Below are 5698 nucleotides of genomic sequence, written 5' to 3'. Positions count from 1 at the left end.
GCAGGCACAGCCCAGAGCCTGTGGGAGGGAGCAGACTGCTTAGCTAGAGCCAAAGGCTTCAGGCAGCTGCCACAGAGCCTCAGCCCCGAACCCCCAGTGGAGAGGGGGCTCACCCACAGAGCTCTGCTGCCCACCCAGCAACCCGCTGGTGTGGGACCCCCAGGGAGGCCCCCAGGATGGAGGATCCCGGGGGAGGCCCCCAGCATGAAGAACCCGACTCCTCTAGGAAAGTGGACTGGGATATACACTCCCCCAGGCAGGCCTGCACACACACACACACACACACACACGCACACGCACACGCACAAACTCACACTTCCCGGTGTACCCACAACCCAGCCCCCAGGTCCCGCTGGTGCCCCAAGCAGGGCAGGCTGGGGGTCTGGGAAGGGTCAGTGGAGGTGGCAGCTCCACCTAGCCCAGATGTCTGCTTAACCCCCAGGCCACAGTCCCGCCCACTCACCCAGGGATGCCCCAGTACCTGGCACCGCCCTGTCTCCCTCTGTCTACCTCCCCCGCTGCTCTCGATGTCTCTCTCTGATGCTGTCTGAGCTCCTTGGTTTCTTTGGATTTCTGTAGTTGGAGCTCTCTCTCTCTCTCTCTCTCTCTCTCCCCCTGCCTACCCCCCATAATTCCTCTTCCCGCTCCCAGGGGCATCTCCCATGGACATTTCCAGGGCAGTCCTCTACCAAGGCCACAGCTGATCGGCTCTGAGACCTGGCTCTCCTGGCTCCTACAGCTCAGTCCTCCATGTTCCCCAGGAGACAGGAGTGGGCCCTCAAGGCGTCTGCAAGGAGGCGGAGAGCAGGAAGCCAATGGCCTTTCCCACACATCCTCCTCTGTCCTCCCCTGGGGGTGGGGAGCCTCCTGACTGGAGGGTTTGCTTCTTATCCAGGACCGCTCCCCTGCCAGCCTGGCCTGGGCTCCCTGGAGCAATCTACCTCAGAATGTGCAGGGGGACTGGCTCTGGCCTCCTGAGATGAGCTTGCCTGGGAAGTGTCTGGGTTTTCAAAACTTAGAGGGTCCCAACCTGCTTCTCCTTTCTTCAAGAATGTGGCTTTTTTCCTTTCCCCAAATCCTGACCCTCCTGCAAGGAAGGACTGAAGCTGGCAAAGAAACCAGGTCTCCACTTGTCAGAACATTGGACTGATCTTGTCTGCTTGAAAGCAGGGCTGGCAAAGCCTCAGCCCTGGCCCTGGGGCTGCACTAAGAGACAACCAAGGAGGGCGAAGAGCTGTGGGGCTGTGGACCAGAGATGGGGAGACAGAGCAGAGACACAGGGAGACAAGGGGAGAGATGCTCAGAGAAACCAACAGAGAGAAACAAAGAGACCTGCAGAGAAGTGGAGCAGAGACAGAAAGGAAAGGAAAGGAAGGGAAGGGGAAGGGGAAGGGGAAGGGGAAGGGGAGGAAAGGAAAGGAAAGGAAAGGAAGGAAATATGTGGGAGCTGGGGAGGGAGGGAGGGACGGAGGGAGGGAGGGTGACTGGGGCAACCTTGAAGAGCATGAGCAGGTGGCATATGGGTGCATGTGGCACAGCACAAGATGACAGACAGGCCACTCCTCCCCCTTCCTCCATCCCGCCCCCAACACCTGGGCTTGGCAGCTTTGGGAACACAAGGACCCTACAAGCTTTTCTGTGCCTGCCCCTTCATGATATTTTCAAAACAGCTACAGAGCCACCCCTTTTCTCTCTTCTTCTACCAGGAGTGTAAAGATCTCATGGCAGAGGGTCTGGAAACAAATACAGCCAAGTAGAAGGTTTCCCAAATTTAGACCATGCAGTCCACCTTTACAGTTTTTGGCATATCATCATATCAACCTTAGAAGATGTATAGCATGATGGTCAGGAACACGGAGCCTGAGCCAGGCAGCCTGGGTTCCAGTTCCCACTCTGCCAGTTACCGGCTGTGTGGCTTTGGGCAGGTGATTTAACCTCTCTGTCCCTTTGTTGCCTTAACTAGGAAACAGGAATCATAATCTACATCATGAAGTTATCATGAGAATTAAATGAGTTAATACATGTTAAGCAATTAGGAAAATGCCTAGCAGAGAGTAACCACTCCATGAGTGCTAACTGTTATTTACTCAATGTCTTATTCAATCAACTCACTTTTTTACTTAACTTTAAGGAAAACTTCATGACTGTGATAAGATATGTATGTACAATGTACTGCCACTAAAAAACCATTCAAAGAAATATACTCAAATATATAAATGGAATTTTTTTAAAAATGTTCAAGTAACCCATAGAAAGACAGGAAAATGGAAACAGAAGAATGATGAACAGAAGGAACAAACAGAATCAATAAAATGGGAGATTTAAGTTCTACTCTGCCAATAATTACATTAAATGTAAACGGCCTAGATACACCAATTAAAAGGCATAGGTAGGCAGAATGATTTTTTTTTTTTTTTTTTTTTTTTGAGATGGAGTGTAGCTCTGTCTCCCAGGCTGGAGTGCAATCGCACGATCTCAGCTCACTGAAACCTCCACCTTCCGGGTTCAAGCAATTCTCCTGTCTCAGCCTCCTGAGTAGCTGGGATTACAGGTGCACACCACCACGCCTGGTTAATTTTTGTATTTTTAGTAGAGACAGGGTTTCACTGTGTTGGTCAGGCTGGTCTCAAACTCCTGAACTCATGATCCTCCCTCCTCAGCCTCCCAAAGTACTGGGATTACAGGCGTGATCCACCACGCCCAGTGCAGAATGATTTTTTTAAATGACCTAACTCTACACTGTCTAAAAGAAACTCATTTCAAATATAGTTACATAGGTAAACATTATAGTTACATAGGTAGACAAAGATATATATAGATAGATAGATAGATAGATAGATAGATAGATAGATAGATAAATATACATATTTCAAGCACATTAATCCATAAAAAGGAGGCCTGTCTATATTAATATCAAATAAAGTGGACTTTAGAGCAAAGAAACTTATCAGGGACCAAAAGGGACATTGTATAATGATAAAAGAGTCAATCTATCAAGAAGACATAGCAATCTTAAATATGTATGCACCAAACAGTTGAGTTTCAAAATATGTGAAGCAAAAACTGATAGAACTGAAAGAAGAAATAGACAAAATCACAATTATAGTTCAAGACATCAATGCCCTTCTCCCAGCAATTGATGAAACTACTGGACAGAAAATCAGCAAGGATATAGAAGAGCTGAACAGCACCATCAACCAACAGGATCTAATTGACATTTATAAAACATTCTAACAAACAACAGCAGAATGCACATTCTTTTTAAGGCTCCATGGAACCTTCACCAAGATAGACCATACCCTGGTCATAAAACAAACCTCAACAAATTTTAAAATATTAGATATAATGCAATTTATATCACAACCTTAAAAGGAAGCCGATGCTGCCAGCCATAAACAGAAAGCAATCAATCATCCAAACAAGTTAAAAGGAAAGAAGACAATGTTATTAAATCCTAGCTTGAAATTGAGGGCTGTCTAAGGCTCTGAGTCTTTTTCAAACCACTGGGTAAAGCTGAGCAGGGTCTGAGGGTTGCATGGCAACGATGTGCCAGTGTAGCTTCTGATTTTGATGACCCTTTTGTAGCTCTGTAGGGAAAAGTCCTGGTGTGCAGGAGGCTTACACCAAGCATCCAGGGGTGAGGGCACATCAGGTCGGCAAATTACACTCAAAGTCTCAGTTGTTGCACACTGGCAACTCTTCTGTAAGCTTGAAATTATTTTTTTTTAAAGTTAATATACGAAAAAATTAAAACAAATAAATTTGTATCCAAAACAATCAACAATAACAATAAAATTCCAAGAGAGACGAGCAAATGCTTTTGAGGGTTAAAGACCTATTGGAACCACCCTGAGACTTTCTCCTTCATGTGAACAGAAGGTCCCAGGACTTTTTAGGGCCCAGAGTCAGCCCCACCTGCCCCTACATTTGGGAAACTTTGTGGAAAATCAGAATACGCTGAGCTATAGCGTCAGATGGACCTGTCTAAAACCCAACTCTGCCTCCTAGCTGGGTAGCCTTAGACAACTCACTCACCCTCTCTGAGCCTGTTTCCTCATGTGCAAGGTGATGCACTAATACTTACACTCCAGTTACTGTAATAAATGAGACAAGTATTCAAAACATAGATCTGCAGCCCCACACGGGGCTGTTTGTAGCTAGTTCCTTGTCAGTTCTCCACGCCAGCCTGTTAGACCAAATGCAGGCCACGACCTGGCTGGACAAGGTCCGCCCTGGAGCCACTGAGCTCCAAGGCCTGGGGGAAGTGGAGGCCATAAACCTCCTCCCCCACTCCTGTCACTGGAGATCAAACCACTATCAGAATCAAAGCCACCCAGCTGATGGATGGGCCTAGGGGACCCAGAGCCCCAGCAGCCACCCAGCCCCTCACTGTTACAAGGAGCTCAGAGTGACTCCCGGCATGTCCTCAGGAGCCTCTGTAGTTTAATTTGTGCCAGAAGGTGACCCGTTGCCTCCTTCAGAAAGATGCTTATCTCTCTCTCTGCAGAGAAGGAGGAGATGCCCGCAGAGGTGTCAGCAGACTGGCGGGCGGGCGGGAGGGGTGAAGAGGCCATGCTGACATGCTGATAGTGAAGGCCTCCCTTCCCCCACAGGTACTCAGAGCCCCAAATGGTGTTCAAAACCCAGGGAGCCCTGAGCTTGCATTTCAGCAGCAAGCAACAGACCTACCAACTCAGTGTTTTATTTCAAGAGTCTTTGGTGGGGACAGACAAGGGGCGTTGTCACTCGGAAACAGATCTACCAACTCTGTTTTATTTCAGGAGCCTTTGGTGGAGAGAGACAAGGGCCAGGGTCACTCGGGTCCTCTGGACGCTTAGCCTCCCAGGACAAAGAGCTGACACCAGGAGTTGGAAGACTCCCGAAAGGCCTGGCTAGGCTGGAAGCTGAGTCAAGCCCCAGTCTTGGAGACTCCCTGAAGGAATTAACGGACTCTCAGGGATGTAGTTTTCACCATCGCGGAATCCTGGGAGCTCCAGACAGAACCTTAAGCTGAAAGGAACTCAGTCACTGTTGTTGGAGGAGTAAGAAAAGGTGGTCTGTGCAGTCCCCTTTGTGCCAAGCTGCCTGGCCTCACAGCTTGGCTCTAGCTGCGTGGCTTTGCCCCAGTGACCTCATCTGTCAAACAGGGATGGGTGAAATTTCCCCCTTCAAAGCATCGTCATAGAACTATAGGAGCTCATGGCATGCAGGTTATAGCAGGACCCAGCATTTGCTCCAAATTGTATTATTATTATTATTATTATTATTATTATTAGGACATGGTGGTGATAAGATGTCAACTGAGAATCACCTGACAGCACAAGGGCAGCAAGCGGAGTCTGGAAAGAAAGACACCCAAATGGCTGGGCGCAGTGGCTCACGCCTCTATTCTAGCACTTTGAGAGGCCGACAGAGGCAGGTGGATCACCTGAGGTCAAGAGTTCGAGACCAGCCTGACCAACATGGAGAAACCCCGTCTCTACTAAAAATACAAAATTATCCAGGCATGGAGGGGCATGCCTGTAGTCCCAGCTACTTGGGAGGCTGAGGCAGGAGAATCGCTTGAACCTAGGAGGCGAAGGTTGCGGTGAGCCGAGATCGCACCATTGCACTCCAGCCTGGACAACAAGAGTGAAACTCCGTCGAAAGAAAGCAGGAAAGAAGGAAGGAAGGAAGGAAGGAAGGAAGGAAGGAAGGA

The sequence above is a fragment of the Mandrillus leucophaeus genome, unplaced genomic scaffold (assembly GCF_000951045.1).
Source record: "Mandrillus leucophaeus isolate KB7577 unplaced genomic scaffold, Mleu.le_1.0 Scaffold10, whole genome shotgun sequence".
Lineage (NCBI taxonomy): Eukaryota > Metazoa > Chordata > Mammalia > Primates > Cercopithecidae > Mandrillus > Mandrillus leucophaeus.
Note: the sequence above shows the minus strand (reverse complement) of the source record.